The following is a 12,422-nucleotide window of genomic DNA, read 5'->3' as shown; positions in this document are numbered from 1 at the left end:
CAGACTTTCTAGAAAAAAAATTCAATACTGCTGAACTTTCAGGGCAAAAACCCTGAAACAAAAATACATGAACAAAACCAATACAAATTTTTTCAAGCATGAAAAACTCAAGAACTTAAATTTTTATCTTGAAACTCCCAAGAATGTCGTCATCCATAAGCTACAAAATATCCTGAGCCATGAATAGACTTTCAAATAATAGGCCTAATTCCAAACAAACTAATGAGACGCCCACAACAAAAATCCCACAATCCAAGACTTTCTGGACAAAAAAAAAAAAACTTCCAATGAAAAAAAAATCATAACTACTGGAATTTCTTGGCAAAATCTAACAAATTAAGACAAATGCAAAAGCATCAAAGCTAAATCACATTGGTTGCAAATCTATAGCAAAACCAACAGACTGTGAAAGGCCAAAGCAATCATATAAAAATTTGTTAATGAACACACAACACTAGTAACCTTTCTATTGGGAGAATATCACATACTAATACACTTTCTAAACCACTTATATATCATAAATGAACACACTTTCTGAATGCAAAAAAATATTTAACAAAGCCTTTTCCAGATCCTATGTATCGTGATTTAACAGATTTTCTAAAAGTAAAAGGTTTCAAAATGAACTTTCTGAATGCAAAATATAAGGAACTTTTTTAAATTTCAAAGAATAAACTGATAGATTTCATGAGATGTAAAGTATCCCAGACTAACATACTTTCTAAATTTAACACTATTAGAACCTATCAGGCTTCCTTAATCAAAATATAAAAAGGAACGAAGACTATCTGAATCCCATTTGGCTTAAACAAACACTTTCTGAATCCTATAAACTCTCAATCTCCAATCACCCTGTACTGGGTAGTTACATCAGTGCAACTCACATGGTGCACTGTAGGCATTACTTTAGGCTCTTTGCAGGATCCCTTCAGCCCCCTAGCTGCAACCCCTTTCATTCCTTTTACTGTCTCCGTTAATATTGTCATTCTTCCATCTTGTTTTCCACCCTCTCCTAACAATTGTTTTACAGTGCAACTGCTACACCTTTAAACCCTTTACTCTAAATTTCCCTTTCAGCACTGAATGATCTCATAGGTTCCAGTGCTTGGCCTTTGGCCTAAATTTTACATTCCATTCCAAACTCGTTATCTCAAACTGACACAATGTTAATAAAAGCTGTCACAAACACATGCTAAATGGCACACCACTGCCCTGAGTTAACACTGGTACACCAAATTCCAGTGTCATCAGCTAAGTTATGAATACTGAACTCCACTGTCACCAAGTGATTTTTGTATGTCAAATTCCCTGTCACCACCTGATATCTGAACTTCAAATCCATTGTCAACAAATAACATCTGAATACCATACTATTACAAGCAAACAATTTCTGGATGCCACTGGGAAGTCAAACACCACTATTACAAACTAAACTAATTCTTTCTATATTGCATACATCACTGTCATGAAGAAGGCTTTTTCTTGGACCAAGACTTTACCATCATGAAAGAACTTGATAGAAATCCCATCCTGAATCAAAAATTCCATTATAGTCTACTTTTTAGAACCATAACCCAGACACGGCAAGCCTTCTGTACATCGAAGTTAATATAACAAACTTTAAAATCCATAACACTGATCACAATGTCTTATTACAGTTTCCTGAAACCAAAATATTAACAATACTTTTGAATGTCAAAATTTAGTTGTTAAGTTTTCTCATTCTAAAACATCACAACCCAGGACTTGACTAAAGCCCAAACCACCACCATGAGAATGACATCTTTAATCCTAAACTAGGATTACTTCATTAGAATTTCTGAATGCCATTACCATGTGTAATATACACTTCAATCTTTCTGAAATTCCAAAAGATCAAAACTCTGAAAACATCTACACAAATCCACAGACATCGTGAAAGGTAAATTGCAGATCACCGTCCAAGTCTAAGAAAACATAACCTAGATCCTAATCACTGCCTGAAATCAAGTTACACAAGATCAGATGTATTACCAGTAAGAACCACTCAGCCCACTGAGTTTTAGAATGTTTTAGTATGGGCTGTCAAGACAACTTTGTTGAAGTGATAAGGGTAAATCAGTTTTGAATCTAAATCCCCAAGAAGCTAAGAAACCACATCTCAAATAACCAACAATGTACTCCAAGCTATACAAAGCAATTCCTCAAAATAGTACAACCATTACATAACCACATGGCATCATGAAGATATACAGTTTATATTTCTAATTCTGAGTGCTAACCAAGTTCGGTTAACCACTACTACTACATTTTCAATTCCTTCAAGCCTCAACAGGAAACCAGAAAACATCTGAAATCAATGAGGCAACATGAACTGAAGTAAGGATCTTCAAAAATTAACATGCATTATTTGAGTATCTTCTCTAAGGAAAGGTCAACTAACTTATCCATAGTTTCTATTTCATCCAAATTTGTCCAAGCTTCTCACAGGAAATATTTCATGTCAGTTAAACCTTCAATTTGGAAAGTAAACCAAAGATGAGGACAGGGAACACCACTGTTCTAAGAATCAGCTTTTGCATTCAATGAGACCAAGATATTTCACCACCACACAAAACTCCCAATATGCCTTTTAGTATGGTATATGGTGATCGTGCTGTAACCTTTTCAGCACAACAGATGCTTCATTATTATATATTACCTTAGCAATATATACCTGTTTCCTGTCCACGCTGGGACAAAAAAATCCTTCAAAACTCCTTCACAATTCACATTTACACACCCGCTTTTGACTAATTACTAACGATGCTATCAGTTTGTAAGGCTTCTCACACATCCTCTAAAAACACGGCCAGTATGGTATATATCCCTCCTTTATTTCAAGTACACGAATAAAATGCTTGCCTATGATGACAAGGTGTTTAAGCCCCAAGCTGGTACCCCCTTTTGAGAAGATGGCATGTATCCAATATGTAATTAAAAGTATTGCCATATAACGACCAAAAGGATAACACTCTTTTAAACGTTCTGATAAGCTTAACGTATATTTTAAGACATCTGGTGGGATATTAATCATATTCAGTGCTTATCAATAATTTTATGAAGCAAAATTTCTTGTAAACTTGAAAACCAGCATGGGGTACAGTTAATCAAAATCCCAAGTCAGCAAATAAATTCTGCCCAAGAGAATTAGCTTTCTAATTCCTGTAAATGATGCTCTACAAGTTAGAATTTTCCAATTACATTAACAAATTACATGGACTAGGCCAGGAAAATGTTTTGAACATGAGAAACTACCAGTTACCTTTCAAGCAAAAAAGTGACAGTTCAAAATAAAAATTGTTTGAAATGAAAATTTTTCTAAAAAAAAAGTGATTTTGAAGTAATTCACATCAGTATCTTTACATACAACAATACTAAGTAATTTTAGTCGATGCTCCATACTGAAAACATGCTAATCTTACGTATAAAAATCTCAAAAGATAGATCAAGTAACCCTATCCAAGTATTTACAAGTAAATTTATCAACAGCTCTAGGGTAAGAATTCTACTGGCTACAAACCCAGTTATACAAAGACTAACAAGTTTGACAATATACACATCGCAAACACTATGCCTTTTGCTTAATGTTTCTTGCTTTCTACAAGACTTGTATAGACTTAAATTCTGTAACAAGATGTGGGAGAAAATCATGTAAGAATTCTCAGTGAAAATTGAAAACAGAATGACAAAAGAGGTGTGCAATTTGCAGGTTTTCTTACATGTTACTCACAGTCAACATGAACTAGGTTTTTTTGGCCATTATGCATTTGTTTGAAACAAAATTCTAGCTGTAAAAATCTATAGAGTCAGTACACCTGATCATAAGATACTACACATCAAGCAAGCATTTGCTTGATTACTAATACTGTACAGCCATAAGATTGAACATACACTAGGGCTCATCTCAGTGGTCACATCCACTTTGGACTACCTGTACATAAGTCTTTTTTGACATTTTAAAGGTCTAACATTCTGCAGCAGAGACTGAGTAAACTGAAATATATCTGGCAAAGCACAAAGGAAGCACATAAGCTCTTCCAATCTTGGCAATTAGCTGTCAACTTAGAAAACAGCTCTTTGAGTCTGCTTCGAAGCTGATAACTGACTGGCTATAATACCTCCTGCTGAGGACACTCCCTCCTCGGGGCACTGCAATGCTGGCTCCAAGGAGTCCTTTATTTTAATCCTTTCCAGTTGTTTTCTATTTATACATTACATTTTTATGGTGATTTCTGTACTTCAGCTTACATCCCTTAATGATGAGAAATTATTCATATAGTTTTCTTTAAAGTTCCCATATTTATGGATTTAATGTTTAAAGACTGCTCTAGTTCTCACTTTGTCCTCAATTCTAAGAAACAAAAACCTCACTTCTCAAAAGTTAAGATAAAATTCACAAATTAAACCATGGCACAAAGCATTAATTAGTCAGAATTTATGACGAAACAACTTTAAATGGACTTAAATTTCTGGTACCAAACAAAAAAACTTTGCACCTGAAGATTTACCACAATTTCATATTCTTAACATAGTAAGAAGCAAATACTATCTGTGAACATGCACCAAATGAACAGGTATGAAGCAACAAAAGCATCTAGTCTTCATTGCGCACAGGGGGTTGGGGCTTTAGGAAGGCATGTAGTGCCTAAGACTTCTCCAGTAAAATGTGCTAAGCATGTAGTGATGCTTCTAAGCATGTACAGTGCACAGGAAGGCTTCAGCAATATATGGAGTGTAAACTGATGCTTCGGAGATACACAAGGGAACAGGGCTGCTCCAGCACTGTAATAAAGAATGACTGTGTCCTATTGTGAAAGAAGCTTCAGTGTGTAACAGTGTGTGAACAGGGTATTTTCAACAAAACTGGTATTATTACAAATAAAAAGCTAAACCAGACCAGTGACTTAACTTCCATGATTCACAGGTGTGGCCTGAAAGTTTTTTCCTTATGAATTAAGAGGTTTTTTAAAACGTTGCAACTCCTGACAAATTTAAGCATTGGAAAACTGATGAGGAGGTTTCTACAAAACTGAGAGAGAGAGAGAGAGAGAGAGAGAGAGAGAGAGAGAGAGAGAGAGAGAGAGAGAGAGAGAGAGAGAGAGAGAGAGACCCTGTGGATTTTATGCAAGAATGCATCTTTACTTCTACAAAGTGTTCAAGTCGTCAGAACTGCTTTTACAGAGCACAAAGTGTTAAACTCTGCCTCTTCCAAACTGTGTTGTAGGTATACAGTGGAACATGATAATGGCAAGTACAGGAAACTGAAGAAATGCCACTGAATGAGTAATGTGAGAATGAAAGTTTAAAAAAAAATCCAATAAGAATGGAAGGCAGGAGGATATTAGAAGCAGAAACAGTTTCTAGACTATTCATACTAATTCAGTGAAATCTTTCAATCTTTGTTTCTATGGCTAACCAACACTGCAAATAATTCATATTACTGAGGAATTTGACCAAAGGAGGCAATTTGTTTAGCTCAATGTCCTCAAATTAGAACTTCTCAAACCTAGATTATATCAAGGAGTGAAAATGTTACAATTTAAAAGAATTATTTTTGGTGCTCTGAGTTTAAATCAATTGTATTCTTACTCTATTGTACTGTGAGCCTCCTAAAAATGACCTGAGTTAATTTTAAAACTAAGTAGAGTTAAGAGACTTTGCGAGAACTTGGCAAAAAGCTGAAATACAGAAGTCGTACATCAAAATCCAAGTACAATTTAGTATTACAATAGTTTTTCATTATTCAAATTTTCAATTTACATTTTTCATGTTATTGGTAACTTAATCTTGACTTGATTATACTACTGAAATTAAATCAGAATTATATGAAACAAGTTAACATACACAAAAGTGATGTTTTTATCTTAACCTACAAAAAAAAAAATTCCATATGTCAAGACACTACAGCATTGGGAATTCTCAAATTACAGTACAGTACCTAAAAATTTTTTAGTTACTGAAAGTGAATTTCTAAAACATTTACAGTTAAAAAGCCAACTAAAGATAACTACAAACACTGAAATGATTTTGTTCTAAAGACAAAATCCTTCCTTTTAAATCTCACTTTTGATAAGTAGTATTTGAAATTTCACTAAAGCCCTGCAATAATCTATACTTTACAAGTGGCTTCATACTGAGAGCTTTTTATGGTAATTATTATACCTATAATAAAAAAAACTCCATACTATCAAATCATCATCTATTTTTTTTAAATTAATGCCTTTTATCTCTTCCTACAACTGTTCAACTTCAGCCTAACCTTACTCCAATTTACACCATTTATGGGAAATCAGTCCCCACAAGAAAACCTTACAAGGAAAGGGATATATTCCTTAATAATACCATCTAACTAAATGGCTACTAACCTAACTGCTAAGGAGTCCACTTAAAAATGAATTTCCCATTTCCGCATTTATAATGAAAGTCTGGAAAATATTTAGTCCACTAGCAAAAAAAAAAAAAAGTTTTCAGGGCAATTTGCATCCTTCAAGAAAGTCAATGTGGCGTTAAGATGAAGAAACCCTTCTCATGACTAAGTACACTTATTCCTTCATATAGCAAAAATATCTCTGAGTTTACTTACTCATAGGCCTAAGATACCTACTTCATTTAAGGAAACACTTTAAGTTTCCTTACTGATTCATCTACCTAAAATACAATTTTCAGTAAAACCAAACTATCCTCAAAATAATGCATTATATTTGAGTAATGACCAATTTATTTAGCTAAAATACCATGGTCAGTAGTATCAAAATCTCCTATAAGTGATTCTTTGAATTTGAGTTTAGTAATTAAATTACTATACACAACTACTTTTAATGTAACACTTTCAATTTGAAACCTTCACATGCTGATAGTGTCTTGAAACATATGCAGACGCCATGGTAATGATGGTCTTGATAAGAGATTTAGCAGCATTTCGTATATTAATTTTTATGTTAAAAGGTAAGCAAGATGCTTCATTTTCATGGCGAGCTTCATACAAATATACCATCATAAAATCACTTGACAATTACAGCAAGGTCCCCTTTTGGTAACAAATTAAATCAGGAACTAATAAACTAAATTCTGAAATATCTCCTGTCCTGGGATGTAAATATTTCAGGCTGTGATGTCCCTCCCAAATTCAATAAAGTCTATATTGTATATAAATAACCTAAGTCCCCAGGCATAAATATACTAACACTTACGTAATGTTGCAATGAAACAATTCATTTGCATTTTAGCTGAAAATAAGATAAATTCTATGAAAGTTAATACTGTACTTTCCACAAGACATCCATGAAATGAACTAGTTTTTATAATATGTGCACTTCAAGAAAATGACTGAAAATAATAACAATAATTTTACTATAAATCCCAAAGAACTTTGGTATATACAGTATATACTTTGTACCTACATGAGTATGCACTGAACAATAACCTACTGGACTGCACATAATTTAGAGTTCTAAGTGAATTTATATACTAAAAAAGTTAATGGATATCAGTTATCCTTAAACATATTAGCCTATTCAATATAAAATACTCACAATGTATCCATGACTACAAAACTGCTGATAATACAATGATAATAAAATATTCTGTAACCCATAATACCTGAGAGCTGATATCTATAATGCTATAAAATTCTAGTGGGAAAACTAAGTACTGTATCTTAAACCATAGTGAACTACCAGATTATTGATGGCTTATAATACATTTTACTCTTAAAAGAAGTGCTTGTGATACATTATACTTTTAAAAGAAAAAATATATGTAAAACTCTATCTTCTCAAACATACTCAAGTCACCTGATTGCTGATATCAACCCACTAGGAAATTCAAGTAAAAATAATTATTTATCCTGATACATTCTAAACTATTTGACAACTGATATCAAAATATTTGGAAAAAGAAAAACTATGCATTCTGATACAGAGATTAAACTTGAATTTAAAACCAAATATGCTTCTTGAGGCATCCAAGCTACTTGTAGCCATAAAATATACTGATAAGAAATTCAACTAAAAAGAGCAATTTACCTTGAAACAAACTGACCTACCTCATAGCTGATATCAAATTCAAGAATCTTGTATAAAAATTGACTGTCTTGAAGCACAATAAGCTACATTTTAGTATATATCAAGATGAAAAATTTTCCTTTAAAATAAATGTGTCCTGAAATATGTTGAACTGACTGCCACCTAATACTAAACTGGTATGAAATCTTAGTATAACATGCGTACTAAGTTCCTGAAATATACTGAGCCATATATTAGCAGATACTAAACTTTTAAGAAGTCTCAGTAAATGCTTAATAGGTAATATTAAAGTGATATGAGTTTTAAGTATACAGTATATATAAAAAAGTGTGTGTGGATGAACAATACTGAGGTATGTTGGAGCCAATCATAAAACTTGTAATAATTTTAAGTAAAAACAATTTAATAACTAACAATAAAAGCTACTATATGGCTAATTCTTATAAGAAACACTGGACCTGGAGCACATTAAGTAATGAACTATATCTTGGGACCTTCCTCACTGTGATAAATACTAAACCTTTCTACTATGAAATTGCAGTAAGCAAAGCTTAATTCCGCTCAACTTAAAGGTCAAAAGGTACTGTTATGACCCCGATACCCTAATACTTGTTAAATACTATAACCCTGTCCTAGATTCAATAGTCAAAAGGGTACATCTTCTATGCCAAAATGACATTTATGATAACAAGGCAATTTTTCTACCTCAATTCTGTCAATAACAAGAAATACCATTTGTAAATGACCTCTCCATTCTGATACTCCATGCAAATATAATCAATAATTTAGTTGTTTCTTTAATTTTTCAGTCTTCATTCCTCGCAAATACTCTTGGAAGTCCAAGCATGAGATATCTGTTCATTCAACTTGCTGCATTTATGCTTGTAAGCATAGACACTTTCCTGAAAAGATGAGGAACAAATTAATGAAGTCAAATTGAGATCCAACCTGCAAGGTACTAAGGTACAAGATAAGTATTTATAACTGGCCACAGGCATCCTATACCTAGGTCCCTTTTGCTAAGAGGGACAGAGATGGAATTTAGGAATTTATCATGAGCAAGTGAGTGTGTGTGGTCTGGAAAGGATTATTTTTTTTTTTTTATAAAATTACACTGATTGAGTTTTCCATTGGTTTGTATACTGTATATGTAAGGGTACTGTTTGTTTTTTTTGGGATTACCTAGTGCTGTAAAGGTACTGAACATTTCATATGTTGTATATAAATTGTAAGATAGTTATTAAATAAGTCTTCGATATTCCTCACCTTTCGTTACTGGCTACAGTCTTTGCACGTGAGCCCCAACACTCTCGCTGACTTACTTTCCCATGGTACTCTTCAAATACCAAACCATTTTATACTGTATTGTGCACCAGAAAAGACCCATAATTATTGGGGAAATGTCAGAAAATTAAGTGTAGTTTTAAAGAACCTGAAGATCTCACAATAGAAGCACTAACACTTTGTATGTGATTTTATATGTGAAAACAGGCAGTCCCCGGGCTATGACAGGTTCGGCTTACGACGTTCCAATCTTACGACGCTTTTCAAATATATTCATCAGAAATTATTTCCTGATTTACGATGCATGTTCTGGGGTTACGATGCTTATGATGCCCATCTGATGGAAGAAATATGGTTCCAAAACAGCAGAATAATAAAAATTTGGAGGTTTTTTTATGAAAAACTCAATAAAATGCAGGTTACATCATTTTCAAGACACCCACAGGATTAAAAGTAAGGTTTTCTAAGGTTTTCTTATGATTTTCAATGTCTCGGGTTATGACGATTTTCGGCATAAGATGCAGCATTGGAACGGAACCACTGTCGTAAACTGGGGACTGCCTGTACTGCAAAGATCTACTTATCTCATTCAAATTCCATTTGTAATGACAAACCTTGAACAAATTAACTTTCTTTTCAAGAATATCATAAGAGCTATTGGCAATGACAGTCCACAAACTTCAATTTCACTTTTTCATTCTGTCCTTAAGTCTTGTCCAAAACTTCAATTTAAAGTATTTTGAATTTTTGTAAAACCAAAACCTCTACACCTGTAGTTTAGGCTCAACCTAAACTACTATTTTATCTCATACATTTCCCCAGATGCTTATTTCATGTTCATTTAACACTTACCTTTGTTAAAAGTGCTTCACATATTCCTTGAATGATTTTCTTCAAGTTCAGCAATTATTTCCTCAAAGTTATCTTTTTTTTTTTCACAACCTCCTTGGATTATTCTCTTCAATTTAAGTTCAGCAATTATTTCCTTCAAGAACTTGCAACCTTGAAACCTGCAAAAGTAAGAAAAAATTAATGGAATCATGGAAAATTAAGGTCTTTTTACCTGCAACTTATTTAAACAACATAATTAGCTATAGTTGGGTTTCAAGCATCTTATACACATAAATTTGTTGCCACTTCTGAAATCTGTAATGATTTATCGAACACTTCTTTCTGAAATTCCACTAATCTCTGTAACTATAACAGTTAATGTTATAACATTTGATCTACACTGTGAATGAATAATTATAATTATGTCTACCTAAGTGGTTAGTAACCTCACCTGTCCAGCTAGAGACCAGAGTTGAAACACATGAGAGAAACTTTTGGGACTGTTTCCTGAAAAATCCGTAGTGGCCCCTCTTGCCATTAGCTGTGAGTTCAAGTATGTAGTGATTAGTTGACTGTGGTTGGTCAAAACCAGGGTAGAAACAGCTTGGGATTAACATCCACATCCCATCAAGAGAAAAGCAGGGAGGTCAAGCTTAACACCCTCTGGAGCCAACCACTCTAAAAGAAAAAGGATCCTCATTAGGTCTACCTACACGTCCCAAATCAAGTAAAATTCATCGTCCTAACTTAATTATTGGTTACTTGGGCAAAATGATGTTTCTGTAAAGACAAGCTCAAGCCTATCTTAAGAGCTGACTGTAAAATAACTTCTTTTCCTAGTAAAACCTTAAACTGTATTGTTTTTGAGTTTTTGTTTTTGTCAGAGAGAGAGAGAGAGAGAGAGAGAGAGAGAGAGAGAGAGAGAGAGAGAGAGAGAGAGAGAGAGAGAGAGAGAGTCCTAGGCGAATGCATTTTGTTCATTCTGAAATATTTCATAAAAAATTTTCTCCAATTAAAGGTAAAAACCATGAAAAATAGAGTACACAATTGTGGTTTAAAGTATAAATTTACCATATTATCATAGGTTACTTTTTTGGAAGACTCCAGCAGCCACCTCCCACATTGTAATTTGTATTTTTCTTGAGTAAAACATCAAAACGAAAAATTTCTTTTCAATACACAACTTTCGCAAAAGCTTAATAACAGAGATAAATGATCAATCAAATTACGACTTAAGTAAGACAATACCGGCCTCCCACCTTAGCTAACACGGCAAAATTGTAACTAGTAAACACCCTTAGGTTACGTTAGGTTGGCATTTTTTGGTTCTTTTAGTGCCCTATCATTTCCTAGCCATTTTTGTATGAAAAAACCAAAATGTTTTTTCATGAAAAATGGCTGGCTGGAGTCTTACGAAAAATTACCTTTTGCACAAAACATTTAACACAGCCTGGGATATTATCTTTCCCTATTCACCAATGCCTGACTTTCTAAACTCCTGTCTATCTCTCTGGATTCCCTGGTCCTGCTAAAATCCTAAAAATAAAATGAAATTTACTAATTATGTAACATTCGGTGTTTCAACAACAAATTGGGTATCCTAACCTGAGAACTGAATAAATTCATGCCACTACTCTACCTGAGAATCGTGGGACAAAACCTACATTCTGCGGTACTCAAAATTAATTTAGGTTTCCATTAATGTTATTATGACACTTTAAAAAAAGCTTGAAATGTAGATATTAAGTTAACTGGAGCTACGGGACATTATGGCCGGTCTGAAGTTGACAGCCAGGGAGACATTTTCCTGTTTATAATATGAACTATTTTGCCGGTTACGTTTATATACCGCTTTAATCTACCCCTTATACTCATTAATGAACTTTTCATGTACAAGTACGAGACTTACTTTCAGTGCAATGAGGAAGCGTGATTAATTAATGAATTACAATGACTGCTGCCGTAGGGATCAGCCTTCCGTACCTCACTTAACAGTTGACATTTTGACAGTTTGACACTGGTCCCAAACAGTTCCAATACTATCTCGATTACCGACTCTTTGAACAATATTTCAAATAGTTTCTCGATGGTTTCATTACATTTGAAAATCTTAGATGGTAAAAGAAGCTTTCACCATAAATATCACCATAAATACCATAGATTTTATCTGTCATCATTTCCAAATAATTATTTCAAATGAATATATGGCCCTACAGAACGAGACATTAACTGAAAACCCAACTTTCATGAACAGCTGATTTG

General features: G+C 33.6%; 1 long non-coding RNA gene across 1 annotated transcript; it reads right to left on the bottom strand.

The window, feature by feature from the left end:
• Positions 1–3,343: 3,343 nt before the first annotated feature.
• Positions 3,344–12,169, bottom strand: LOC136855538 (uncharacterized). Its single transcript, XR_010858057.1, has 4 exons — positions 12,070–12,169; positions 10,612–10,838; positions 10,182–10,339; positions 3,344–8,947 (listed from the first exon to the last, which is right to left on the bottom strand). It is a non-coding gene; the product is annotated as an uncharacterized lncRNA (long non-coding RNA).
• Positions 12,170–12,422: the final 253 nt, after the last annotated feature.

This window comes from Macrobrachium rosenbergii, chromosome 31 (assembly GCF_040412425.1).
Source record: "Macrobrachium rosenbergii isolate ZJJX-2024 chromosome 31, ASM4041242v1, whole genome shotgun sequence".
Classification (NCBI taxonomy): Eukaryota; Metazoa; Arthropoda; class Malacostraca; order Decapoda; family Palaemonidae; genus Macrobrachium; species Macrobrachium rosenbergii.
This window is presented reverse-complemented; position numbering and strand designations above follow the sequence as displayed.